General features: G+C 31.7%; 1 protein-coding gene across 1 annotated transcript in view; it reads left to right on the top strand.

Moving 5' to 3' along the window:
* Positions 1 to 2,517: 2,517 nt before the first annotated feature.
* LOC129218497 (cyclin-Y-like protein 1) overlaps positions 2,518 to 14,880 on the top strand; it is a 103,214-nt gene continuing 90,851 nt past the window's right edge. Inside the window, exon 1 of the mRNA XM_054852783.1 lies at positions 2,518 to 2,646. The gene's annotated coding sequence lies outside the window, so the exon portion shown is untranslated. The remainder of the gene's footprint in view (positions 2,647 to 14,880) is intronic.

Here is a 14,880-nt window from a genome sequence, read left to right on the forward strand (position 1 = left end):
GTTATCCTACTTGCTGACATATTTTACCTATAAAGAATTAATTCTGTCCCCACAAGGCCCAAGTTTTACCACTTTCATTGAGACTCAGAATTGAAGATATGGCAAAAAAGTTCCACTTTTAATACAATGTATAATTAGAAGAAAGAATATTAATACTTTAGTTTTCTTAGTAAAAAGAAAATTCAATTAAACATGATGAAACATTGCATGGACCTTATGCAAGCGTGTGAAAAATCTTTAGTTAATTTTCTTTACAATTTGAGTGCGATGAAGAGCTATCGTACTTCACCTGGTGTGCCCTAGTGTAATTGCGCTGATATGTTATTATAATTTTCTCACTTCATAAACTACAATTTACTTCCAGCGTTGTTGCTGAAAACAGAGAAGGTATAGCCAGAGCTGGGCTTTACGAATGTGGGGCCCCATTGAAGAATTCTGGCGGGGCCCTTTAGAGAAGGATTGAATTTAATTTGAGATACCAAAAAAGAATGAAGGAGGTCTATAAGTTCAAAATTCGTCACATGTGTGTTGGTGGTTCTTCTTAAAACATAATTGGTACTTGGTAACTCGGCAACTCGGTACTCAGCCGAGTAGTGAAAGGCCGAGTACTCGGTCAAAGTGCCACTCGGTACATCTCAATTCCACTCCATTCTGCAACTATGTCAACATAGGTTGATAAAGACTGAAATTGGGTTCGTTTTGGGGAGCTTTCACAACATTTCATAAAAATTCGTTTGCTTAAAACTGCTTTATTCAACTTATAAGCTCAACCAACTCCCCCCGAAAACATACCATAAATATTTAAAATAATTGCTCGACCTGAATTATAAATCAAGCTTTCAATTTACTCCCTGCGAAATCCTTTAAGCGAGAAGGATTGCAGGTTTGTGAAAGCTAAAAATTCTCAAAATGGATATTTTACAAAATAAAAAATACAAAAGAAAGGAAAATATCCAAAACTAGCTTTTTTTTTTTAAATTTTACAAAAATAAAGTTCAAACAATATTCTATCTTTAACAAAAAGCGGACACAAAAATAAAAACCTGGAACGACTTCCCTTTTTTTTAATATACAAATTATTTGCATTCGTACTTCTATTTTCTGACAAAAAAAAAAAAAAAAAAAAAAAAAACAAGCTTTCTTTTCACACGTCATCTGAATAACAGAATCAAATACACTCTCGATCTTTGTTCTCCTTTATTAACTCAGTTTGCATAATGTGCTGCACAATTTTCAAAATTTTTCCAACCGGTTTAATTTATTTACCATTTACCATTATTATTACCATAAATATTTAAAATAATTGCTCGACATGAATTATAAATCAAGCTTTCAATTTACTCCCTGCAAAATCCTTTAAGACAGAAGGATTGCAGGTTTGTGAAAGCTAAAACTTCTCAAAGATAGATATTTTACAAAATAAAAGATACAAAAGAAAGAAAAATATCCAAAACTAGTTTTTTTCTTGAATTTTACAAAAATAAAGTTCAAACAATATTCTGTCTTTTACAAAAAGCGGACACAAAAATAAAAACCTGGAACGACCTCCCTTTTTTTTTTTTTTTAATACACAATTTATTTGTATTCGTACTTCTATTTTCCGACAAAAAAAAAAAAAAAAAACAAGCTTTCTTTTCACACGTCACGTCATAACTGAACAACAGAATCAAATACACTCTCGATCTTTGATGTCCTTTATTAACTCAATTTGCATAATAGGCTGCACAATTTTCAAAAATTTTCCAACCGGTTTATATTTATTTGCCTAGTTGTCATAAAAAATCATGTTTTCCCAATTCAACAGGACACGTAACCACTCGTCAAAGGTAAACATGAAGTCGAAGTTAGAGTATGCAATTTCTTCGACTTCTGAGCTTTATTTATTTAAGCTCTTTTCGTTTCTAAAAACTAATTGTACGATAAAACGTAAGGTTTTAAACAGTTCTAAACAGAAATACAAACAGGATAAGTTTGATACAATTTACCATTGTTTACGTGTATATTAATGTTTCTGTAATACCTTTTTCTTTAACTGTAGCCTATTAATAATATATCTTAGCTGTATCCGTAACGTCTCTTTCAGAATTATTTAAAAGTGATAATGTCGCCAATCTAGCAACCTTCTGGCAACCTTTCTCGTTTCCAACTCCATTTCCACTTCCTGTAATCTGTCGCGTTTTATTATATGCTCCAGACACCTCCATGCATTTTTTTTTCTCATTTCACTTGATTTCGTTAAACTCCCAGTAGTTTTTCAAAAAAGAAAATTTATACAGCATTAAATTAATTTTACTTTTAAAATTTTAAGAAAGCAATTGAATTTTTAATGCAAGAACCATTTATTGCAAAGCAATTCAAAGCAAAGAGCATTTTGCAATATTTTACATTGTTAGCTTAAATAGTAGGCAACATTGTCGTCGTGGCCGGCAACAATTTGTTCTGTTGAGAGTGGATTACGGAAAATTGTTTTGATATTTGATGTTATAAATTCTTAAGAACATATTAGCAGGAAAATGAGTTTGTATAAAGGTCGCCATCAAAATTATTTGGGGCTTCATCAACATCCAAGACTCACACCATAGTAAATTGTGAAGCTTAACTGCATGAATCTCATGCTCACAAATGAAAATCTTTCAAATGAAACTGGTGTGTATAAATAATTTTCCGTACTCATAATTTAAAAGCAAAGAATTTATCTTTCTATCTTTTCGAAAGCATCTAAGAATACAGTAGTTGTTGTCTGTTACTTCTCGTTTTTATTCGTTAGGCAGCGCTTCATTAAAATCATAATTTTTCCTTATTTATATCTGGGTTATCTGAAGTAATTGTTTAGTTAGTTTTATCGTAATCTAACTTTTTCAGGCGAACTTATCCATAGCTTCTTTTTCCGTGTGTTCCGTTTTATTGGTCTTTCAAAGTTATCTTTCGTAAGTAAACCTTCCTGTGACATACTTCATACACGATTTTGCATATAGAGTGTATTATGTATTTTGTCAAATATGATCACAAACGTTTGCATCTATCTCCTGTTGCATTACAAAGTATTTGTTGTCAGTTATGAACACTCTTTGAAGCATAATTTCATGGTTTTGTTTTTAAAGTTAAAAGGGATCACTAGTGGCATATCCTTCAAAATAACATTTATATCAAAATTTATTTCATGTATATCGTTGGTGCAATGAGTTTTCGAAATAAAAAAGCTTTTTTTTTTCAATTTCACCCCAAAAGTTCCATTTTATTGATGTTCATAGCATGTAGAATTTTAACAAAACTGTAAACATTCAATTTAGTTCAAAAGTAGTAGGGATGCAGGGATTAAGGATTTTGAATTGGTTAGCCAGTAAATTAGCCAAATTTTAAAAGTATAAATAGAAAAAATATTTAATCAAAGAATGATTTGAAGTAAAACTTAATTATTGACAATCTTTTGAGGATAAAGAGAGATTTTTTTTTTCTATGGAAATTTCAAAGAATTTTCTGTTTGCCAATAAATTTGTCAGATTAGAATTTTTTCCGATGAATTTACGATTTTATTTCATTTGGTGCAGTGGCAAATGTCCTCGGGATGCACGAGATATCCGGCAACTATTCGGTATCCGGCCTATTCGGCTGATTCTTTAATTATCTGATCTGGACAGGATATCCGGTACTAATGTGGGGGTTATCAGGTGCATATGTAGGGATTATCCAGTTTAATGGAAAATTTTTAATTGACAGTTTCAATTTTTGATAAATCTCTTGGACGATGTAATTATTTCATGTTTCCTTCATTATTTTTTGCTTTTAATGTCGGTGGCCAAATTATTAGGGACACTTTCAAATTCTGAAATTTTCATGTTTAGACTCACTTTTTGAAGAAATAACTTGCTTGAACTTTTTTTAACTTGCTTGAATTTTAGAAAATATATACAAGATATGAAAATCATGCCAGATAGACGAATTAACTGATTCCAGCACCAGAAAGAAATTTTTATATTGTAATGCAGTGCTAAAAGCGCAAAAGCTTGTAAAAAATATTGAAGACAAGTTTTGAGATTACAATGAGTCTGTTCTTTCAGTGAAAAAGATGCGATTAAGTGGATAAAAAGTCATGCATTCCATTCAAAAGCTCATATATTGTTGCATTAAAAAAAAGGTTCCTTGTAACCAGTAGCAGGGGAGGGGGCTGAGTCCGCACCGAGTGACACTTAATATAAAGGATTTCATATTTTATAAAAAATATAAATACTTAAATTCTAATTTCTGTAAATTATGTTTAATCTAATACATTTAACAAAAATAGAGTGACCAATATTGCTGAGGGAGAGGGAGGTTATATATGGCATCTAGAAGTACCGTCAAGCTCGCTTGTAACCAAGAAGGAACAGCAATATTTTCGGGTTATAACCAAGTGTTCATAGAAATATTTAAGGGAAAAATCATAAAAATTCGATCATAGTTCATTTGTTTTGTTTTTTTAAATAAATTTTTTCATTGTCGAATGCATTGGTTAATTTACTTTGAACTGTTTTACTATGTCTTTCTTGTGTCATTGTTTATTGGAGAAAACACATGACCTGGATTCCAAGAAAAGATTTTAAAAAGTAGTTTTTCCGAGTTTTGTTCATAAAAAGGTCTTTATCACTTGTTTTCAGGATTTATAACTCCAGACTACCTTTATGTTAACTTTAGGATGTTAAAAGTGATTTTCCAAGAAAGGATTTGTCGCACTGGCTAGGAATTAAACATTTTATAAATAACTTAAATATTGCTCGCGATATTCAGGGCGCGAGAAATGCTCCCATAGACTTAACATTGTACCAAACAAATATTTCTGATTTCATCGTTAAATCAGGGTTCATTATTACCGAGTTTAAGTGTATATGAGTATTTTTAAGTACACATTTGGCAAAAAATGATGAAAAAAAGTCCGTGGAAAAAAATTTCATTGTAAAACGTATTAGAAAATATATCACCAATTCTCGTGCAAACCGCCGAACAATGGCATATAAGAAGGGGTCCGTGTCAAATCATCACAGGGTTTATAACGCACCGTCACGAAACTGGATGAAACTTGGTACATCTAGAGATTTAACCTAGTTATGAATGAAAATGTGAATTTTTTTTTTTCAACCCATTCAAAAATTATTAATTATTCAAATTTTCGTTAAAAAATTCTACACTTTGAGACGGTTAAGCCTCATTTTGTCAGAAACTATAAAAGATACAAGCTTAAAATTGGTCTTGTTTTAAAGCTCTTTTAATCTGCTTTACTTTGATGTAAAACTTGATGAAATCAAAAAATATTTTAAAATTAATTTTAATTTTTCAAAAATGGACAATTTTAAAATTCTTAAAAAATTTATAAAATTACTTTGTGTTATCCTCTCACATCTCACCAAGTTTCTTAATGGGATGAGTTGATACAAAAAGGACACAGAAACTTCACATATATATCCAAATTTTCGCATTTTGGAGAAATGGCTTTCTGATAGATCGATCAAATATTATTCCAAATTATAAAAATCAGCCCAGCAAACTATAAATGGACTGCTAATAGCAAGGTAAAACCTTCAAGTGACTTACATAAAAATTGAATGAAATATAATAAATTAAAAAAAAATATTTTTTAAAAAATCATATTAACTAATTTTTCAGAAAAAGAGAACATCAGCGTTGTCCCAGGTTTACTGGAATTTTTTAGTCTCTCAGCTGCAAAATCTTTATAATTTTGTTCTTTTCTTCAGCTGGTAGAGTATATGTTCGTCCTGTTGGCGTGATAGGATTTACTTTGCAATTTATGTCCAAACAAGGTATCCAAAGAATGGTACTGATAAGTATGAAAATAAAGAAGGTTCTGGTGGGTGGAGGAAAGTGACTTTTACTTCATTCTCTTCATTTTTGGCCAAAGCATAACTTAGCCACTATTTTTTATTATAGGGTCAGACGGGGCAATTATGGGTCAAAACCCCATAACATCTCGATATTTTCTTAAGTATAAAAGAAAAAACGTTTTTATTTGCCATGGAGTAAGCTTACACAATTCAGAAATGATTTAAATAATCCCTTTACCTAAAATTGCATTATTATTTATTTTGTTTAATTTAAATGATTGACTAAGAATTACCCTGGATCGGGGCAAATATGGGCCACTCCCTTTTTTTAAAGTACATCATATCAAAAATAATTAACTATTCTAAATTATCATTTCTTAACCCATAAAGAGATTTTTGAATGAAGAAAATTTTTATGTTTAAGAAATAACACATTATATTTGAAATAATTTGATGTTTTTCTTACTAGTCTACTACAATTGGTTATGCTTTTTGCTCTAAGCTCACGATTCGGGGAAGAAATTTCTTTAATAATTGTATGATACCTTCATCAATCATGATTCTATAAACTGCAAGGGTTTTTCTTTTCAATTTCAATTAATTAGACAAAAAATTGCACTTATTTCTAATTACTTTTTTATTTGAGCATTGGATTTCTCTTGCAGTTAGAAGATAGACAAGGGAGTTTAATTTTTTATAGATATCGAATTTGTCTCCTTATTTGGTACTAAAGTGATTTGCATTAATTTGTTGCTTATTTTGGTTCTTGATGTGTGCCATAATTGCATGCTGACACAGTTTATCTTCAAAGCTGAAATTGATTTACTGGCCAAAAGGGCATGTTACTTCAGCTACAATTGAAGATGATATATGAGTATCATCCAATGTTGCTTTTAGAGGATTAAAATTTCTTTTTGAGAGAGAGTTTTGATTGATGTTTAAGTTGATGTTAATACTGGTATTATTTTCATAAAAATAAATGAGAAAAACATCTAAAATATCAGAAAATATACTGACCCAGAGTTATCCCGTTGACCCAGAATTACCCCACTAATCTGGCGTATAAATCAGTATACTTTTATAATATTTTTTTTTAATGAACGAAAAATTTATGTAGGCATGAAAAGCTTAGACCATTTGTTATTAAAAAACAGCACCAACAAAATTGTTCCTTTAACAGTGTTTCACCGACACGAATCTTGAAAAAAATTATGATTTTCCAAAATAATCTTTTTTGGAGATGTTTTTATTGAAGTGTTGAATTTTTTTTTTCTCTTGTTTACTTCACTGTTGCATTGTTTTCGACTTTGGTATAGGAAAATTGAACTTATAAGGCTGACTTAGCATAATTTAGTTTTTTTGTAAAAACATTTTTTAACAGTAAAAAGTTGGTGACCCTTATTTATCCCGGAAAGAGAGTGACCCATAATTCCCTCGTGTGACCCTATATGAAATAACATATCCATTTTGACCTTTCATCGTTGCCAAAATAACCCTTTCTCCAGTTCAGATGACAGAATATTAGGTTGATGATGGAGAAAACGAAAATGCTTCACAGCTGGAGGGAATAAAAGCATGCAGGTTTTGGGTATTGGCATTGCTTGCTGGAAATGGAAACAACGAGAGAGCTCTTTTGCATATTCAATATATTAATTTTGGGGTGGTGGAACTGAAGTTCATGTACATTGAAAGGTCAGATTTTGCCCTTTGGTACAGTTGCATAGGTGTCGTAGTTTGTTTTTTGCATGGCACATGAAGGCTTGCCCTTGCTGCTTCGCTTTTTAGTGTACCACCCACGCCATCACATGGGCTTTTACTGCAAGCAGTGGCAGGAAAATGCCACCCCGGCTTAATACTAAAATCTTTCATGGCAGCATAGATTTAAAAAGTTTTTTATTTTTGTACTGTGTAGCTGATAAATCGGAGAAATAAAAAAAAATGTCCCACCCGATTTTCCAATTTTGATTAAAAAAAAGCATATATATATATATATATATATATATATATATACAGTCGAGTCTTGACATATGCGAGGGATGTTTTCCAAGACCCCTCGCGTAAGTCGAAATTTCGTGTTGTGGAAAAGGGTATGTGTAAAAACTTTTATAAACATACCCATGTAATCAAAGACACTTGAAAACACCACCTCAAACTGTTGAAAACCATTTTTCAACTGTTGGTCGCTGGTTAGTGGACTGTATAACTTATTTTAAGAAATAGCTGAGGCTGATACAATTTTAATTTTGCTTGATTTATTGAAGAACAATTATATTGTATACATCATGCCGCCGCAGTCTTACAGTTTCTGTCCGATGGTCCCAGAGACTACAGTATAAAACTGCAATCCCAGAGGCATTGCCACAGGAAAAGTATAAAGATATAAATTTGCATATGCACAGTAAAATACATACTCCCGGCATTGAAATTGATAGATTTCAAAACTATTTACCAATAAAATTATCAGTAAAATACCATAAAATTTACACCATAAAAATGAACATATATGAAACTCAATTAAATTTAAAACAGTCAAACATGAAAATATGTATACACAATAAAGCAAATATACTTTACACTAAACTCTTTCGATTTGATTTCTGATTATTAAAAGGTCTTCGTAAGAGTCACGTTACCCATTGTGTGTTTTAAATGATATTTAATTGATTTGACACCAAATTGAGATTTAGGTGGAATAAAATTCCATTTGATTCTTTCAAAGCTAATAAATTTTGAAGTCTCATCTGGTTGACTCACTAAATTTTGCAAACGATAGAGTTCGTTGTGAGCACCAATATATGTTTTAGCGTTATCGCTGAATAGTGATGTGGATCGGGTAAATACCCAGCGGGTAGGTAAATATTTTTTGGGTATTTACCCAAGGCCTGGGTAAATACCCAAAAACCTGGGTATTTTATAAAAAATGCAAAAAAGTGAATGAGAAGTTTTTTAAAAATCTAAATATGAAATAATTGGTAAAACCGATATTTACATATGTATTACACAGTTTATAATATTTTTTATTGAAAGACTTGATGAAATCATGAAAGAAACATATCGTGAACCAAAGAATCTTTCTTTTCAATGTCATAATTGGAGAAGTATAAGCAATTCATTATGAACTTCAGGATTTCAAAATTACAATCTAGGTTAGTCGTATCCAAAATGAAAAAAAAGGAAGCATGAGGGATGTTTGGAAGAATAAACTGAGAAGTTATTAAGACACTATGGTGTTATTTTTTTTATTAATATTTAAGTGATAACATGGAAAATATAGAAACAGTTTTCACATTAATAAGCAAAAAAAAAAAAAAGCAAAATTTTCTTTTCTGTTACCTTGCTCATTTGCATTTGTTCCCCTGTAGGGTGGGAAGGTAAATATTTTTTTGGTAGGGTAAATCCCCTAGTAATTGCGCATTTTGCAAAAAAATTTTAGGTAGTATTAAAAGGTGACTATTTTCTTTTTTAACATAAACCCTAAAATAAAAGATTATGAATTTTAAATGTTTATGTATATTATGTGTGTGTGTGTGTATATATATATATATGTGTGTGATACAGAATACACCTGAACAATTGAACTAAGTTTGGAGGAAATTTCTGCATAAGATATAGGTGGGCAGTTCTCAAAAGGTGGGAACAAACACAGACCTCAACTTTGAAGCTTCAACAGCAAATAACTTTCATTTTAATTAACTCAAAAATTTTTGAGTTAAACTATAATACTGTATAGAGACAAGAATTGACATAAATTATGGAAAAAATGCTCTTCAAATGCCCTTAAAAAAATATTTTCTTTGCTAAAAGGTACAATTTTGGACCTACCAAAACGTTAACTGAGCAAATGTACCATTAAAAAAAAATTATTTTTTAATTATATCCATACATTTCAAAAAAAAATTAAAGGTATGAATCTTACACTGAATAACTTTTTGTTAATATTTTACACAAATAACAAAAGTAAAGATAGATTATTTACTTTGTAAACGATTTTTAAAAAATGTAACTTTGAAATTTGATGTATGTCCAAAAGTTGCAATCTTTACAATGCTATTATTTGAGAACTAAGTATATGATGTTTTCGTTTTAAAGGTATTTATCGATCGTCAGAATCAATTTTTAATTGTTTAAAAGTGTTTTCATAAGCTTTTATGCAGTATCTTAGAAGAAAAATGATTTTTCTTAAACATACATGTGAGATGTCCAAATGGCGTTACGATCTTGACGCCGATAATTCTGTCCGTTTATTCATAATTTTTGATGATCCACTGTCTTCTAACCTCAATAAAAAAGGTTATTATAATGTTATCTTCTTTAATCCATTGGTATTTTGCATAATTAATACGCTACACATTGAACAATGCATAAATTATAGTAGTAACATGTCCTGCTATGATCGAACGAAAGCCATTTTGCGCTAACATCGCCAAGCAAACTTCCGCTGGCAACATTGGCGACAACACAGTATACGATACGCTAAAGGTTACCAGAGGGGAATTCCAGTCTGACAAAAGGGAAGTTGCAACCTATTAAATGTTCATATTTTGGTTATTTGATATTGTTAATTGACCCTCAAAACTAAAAAATTCACCATCGCCGAATTTTAAAACACCGTGGTTGATTTTTAATGAATTTTTAAAAATCCACGAGCAAAAGTGCGCGCTTCTGAAACGTCACTAGCCTACGTCACAGGGCGCGAATGGGCAGCCTCCCGCCGAAGATCCCTTGTTTTCGCTAGGAAGATTTGGAGCGTACTGATATTTTTATTTTTTAGAAATTCAATCATCCTTTTGAACACACTATGGAGACCGGATTCGTTAAAGCACAATCTAAATAATCTTCCTCATGTAACATCAATGAGGATATTCGAATATTTCCGAGAGGATGAGAGGTTTAATGTTCCAGAAACGCAAAGGAGATAAGCCTTTTACGTTTCGTCTTCGAAGTCGAATGCGTGACCTTCGGTGTTCCCCCCTACCGGAAGAGCGCATGACGTCACTTCCTATGCCATCTGACGTCACAGGCGCTTGAACTTTAAAAATTAATTTAAAAAAAAACTACTTATCGTATCGCAAAATTTTTTTCACCTATGATGTTCATACATGTTACTCTATCATATAAAAATAAAATTGAAAAATCGAAAACTTCCCTAATGTAGTTTATCGTCAGCTGTACCACTTTTGGCGACTTTATCACCTGCGCTAGCAATTCCCCCCCCCCCTCGCTTTTATTAGTTTAGGGGTTTTTTTTCTCCTTTCTTTTGGAAACATAATTGAACAATCTCCAAATAGAAATACAAATTTCTTTTTTCAACAATTTTTTTTAAGACATCGTTTTAATTCTTATGACAATAGAAAGAATATTCATTATTAAAACTGATGTCACTTTTTACATTTGTATTATTTTTAAATTAAATAATTGTTTTAATTCTCGAATTTTTTAGAGTTAAAAAAAATTCGTCTGCAGTTGATTTGTGAACACATATCAGTTGGTTATTTTCATTCTGTCTTGAAATTTGAGAGATAGTAAGTCTTGTGAATTAACATGTTTTGAAAAAGTGCTTTAAACAATTTAGTTAAGTTCTTGTGGAATTAACGTGTATTTATATGATTTTTGAAGTCATTATTGATTTTTAATACCTATTTGAAAACGGATTTATTGCAAAGTTTAATGCTCACACGAGATTATATCTCCTAGAAGTAGAACAAAAAGTGAGGTTCTGGTAGAAGCACATTCTACGTTTGGAAAATATCTGCAGAAAATGAAAGTTAATAATCCAGAAAAATACAAATGTTATTTAATAAAGGAAGCTGCAAGAAATAAAAAAGCAAGAGACAAATTATCTGAAGAAAAGAAAACCATTCGAAAAGAACAAGCCCGTCTTCGTATGCAGAAGTTGCGTGAAAAAGGAAAAGCTGGGAATCGAACTGCAATACGCTCAACCTTTCAGAAGAAAATTAAAGATATGTCTCCAGAAGAACGAAAAGAATATGATCGTATAAGGAAAAGAGAATCCAGGGCTAAAATGAGCCATCAAAAGAAAAGAAGGGTTCTTGAAAGGGAAAAGAAGTATAGAAGTAATCGTGCTACTATGAAACAGCTTCAAAATTCCAAAACAGAAGTACCTGCAATAAAAATACAGCCTAAAAATTCTAAAACAGAAGTGGCTGTTGCAAAGAAAGAGCTTCAAAATTCAAAAGCAGAATTGCTTTCATGTGTCAGTACTATTCCTTCTCACTCATCAATATCTCCATCAGTACGTTCCCGAACATCAAGGATACGTAAAAGCCTGCCCAAATCTCCTACTAAATATGCAAGCATGATAAAAAGTTTAATCCGGTCATGTTCAATAGAAAAAAAGCATGCTTTAAGAAAAATTGGAATACCTAGCCCTAAGAAGACAAAAGATCCAAGTCATATTGAAAGAGAAATCAAGAGACAGGCTAGCATCTTAAAACAGAAAAGAAATTTAAAAGATTTAAGCAGGATGAAGATGTTAAAAACCATTTCTCAAGTTTCTCTGAAGATCATTAAACGATCAAAACAAACTATAAATAGTGTACCATACAAGCATAAAGTTTTGAAAGTTCCTCGAGAAAAAATTATTAATTTCTACAAAAGAGGAGACATAAGCAGACCTTTGCCGTGCAAAAAAACAGTTAAGAAATTTAAAGTTATGTACCTAATGGAAACCACTATATTAAATGCATTCAACCGTTATAAAAAGGAATTTCCATAGGACTGTATAGGTTACAGCAGTTTTGCAAGAATGCGGCCTAAAAATGTAAAAATTACAGGGTCAAAAGACTTAATTACATGCATGTATGAATATTGTGTGAATCTATTGTACAAATTGGACTGTCTTCGTCGCCTTGCCCCTCATAATGGGCCTAATTTTCCGAAATTGCCAAGCACTGTATATGAGTTAAATGAACTAAGTATGTGCCAGGAAAGGTCTTTGCTTTGTGCTGAAAGAGAGTGTGGCGACTGTAAAAACAAAATAAACATCGAATTATTGGATAAAATTGAAAACTGTTGTGCAAATGTTCCAACAAAGTGGCATCGGTATGAAAAAACTGAACGATTAGTTCTGAAATCATCAGAGTCACATAAGTCAAACCAAGAAGTTAAAATTGTGAAGGACTTAGTGCAAAAATGTGGAGATGGTAAAACTTTTACTGAGCGAATTACGTGAAGAACTGCAACCTTTTGGCATGCATTTGTTTAATGCAATGTGGCAGTTGCAGCAATTTAATTCTCTGATCGATAACTTATGTGACGAATGGCTGGTAACGGTAGAAGACTTTTCAGAAAATTTTCGAGTCAAATACCAGTTAAACCCTCAATCGTCATACTGGGATAATAAGGGCATTACTTTACATCCTACTGTATGTTTTTATCGAGATCCCCAAACACAGAAAATTATAAGGGAAGGTGTAACTTTAGTTACATCTGACTTGGTACATGATCATTTTGCAGCCGATGTGTTCCGTACCAAGGTAGTTAACCATATTATAACCAAAAGAAGTCTAAAAATCAAGCGTCATGTCGGATGGTCTGATGGATGTGCCAGCCAATATAAAAGTTGTGAAGTTTTTTTTGATTATTCACTATACCCTCAAACCTTTCAACATGACTACGAACACCATTTTTTTGGCTTTCGACATGCAAAAGGGCCTTCTGATGCAGAAGGCGCAGTAATCAAAACATGGGTCGATAGGCAAATTGTCCATACAGGTTGCCTGATTCAGTCAGCGGAAGACTTTGTCCAGATTTGCCAGGAAATGCCAACATCGATGCAGAATGGAAAAAAATTTAAAACTGAGCAGGCAGTAATTTTAGTTCAAAAAGCCGAAATCGATCATGCTCGACAAGGGACCAGACAACCAGCTAAGACTGTCAAAGGCACTCAAAAAATTCATGCACTTCGAGCAACAAATGACATTGGACTTGTGGAAATAAGACCGAGGTCGTGTTTCTGTACGCACTGCAAAAATTTGCAGCCATGTGTCACAAGAGAAGCCGGTGAACAAAAAATTGTTTCTATAATCAGCTCTGCTCCAGATACTGGGTCTCCACAATTAAATGAAGAATATGAAATGGGTGACTGGCGTTTTGTCATATATGATGAAAATTTATGGCCAGGAGTTATTGAGAAAATCACAACCATTAATAGTGTTAGGATGTATTCCTTAAATTTCTTAACTCCTCAAGGTGATATTAATTGTAATAGATTTCGCTACCCAGAGAAGACAGATGTTGCAGAACTGCAGTACGAAGATATACTTCTGAAATCAACGTCTCCACCTCATCCTATTACTACAAGAGGAGATTTTTCTTTTGATAAAGAAATTATAGCTCACTGTATCCAAAAAATGGTTTAGTGTAAATAAATTAAAAAAAAAAAAAACTGAAGTTTAACAGCAACGGCATTAGAAAAGGACAGCATTAGCAAAAATTTGCAGACACGTGTTTCTGGATTAAAGGGAATTGCTTTTTCAATGTAAAGAAAAATGAAAACAGTTTTTGTTTGATGCCTTTTAATTCACATGCGTGTGCCATTGAAAAAAAGATTCCCTGTAACACAGAAACACATGTCTGCATTTTTTCTTGTTTTGCAAACTTAGTGCCTTTAAAACATTGTACTTAAAATTTCATTTTTTTGTGTAAAAATATTTATTACTTTCTTAAAGCACATTTTGTTTATTTTTCCTTTAAAAATGTATATGTCGTATTTATTTGTCTCCATTTTTATTCCTTATTTGTCTCAATAAATCAAACTACGAGTCGGAATAGTTATTTCCATGAAGCTTTTTTTTTAACCTTTCATCAACTTATTCAAAATCATTCCAAAACTTTATTATATGTAAAGAGCAGTATGTACAGCCATTCAAGTACTTCATTAATATCCTCTTTGCTATTAAATTGCAAAATTCAAAAAGTAGTAAATAAAATTTTCATTGGAAAAGTTAAAAATCATATTGACAATTGTCAAAAATGGTGAAACTTGCATTATGATGATGTCCAAAATCCGTTACCTACAGGGCAACAATGTCCAAAATACGTTACC

Source organism: Uloborus diversus, chromosome 3 (genome assembly GCF_026930045.1).
Source record: "Uloborus diversus isolate 005 chromosome 3, Udiv.v.3.1, whole genome shotgun sequence".
Taxonomy (NCBI): domain Eukaryota; kingdom Metazoa; phylum Arthropoda; class Arachnida; order Araneae; family Uloboridae; genus Uloborus; species Uloborus diversus.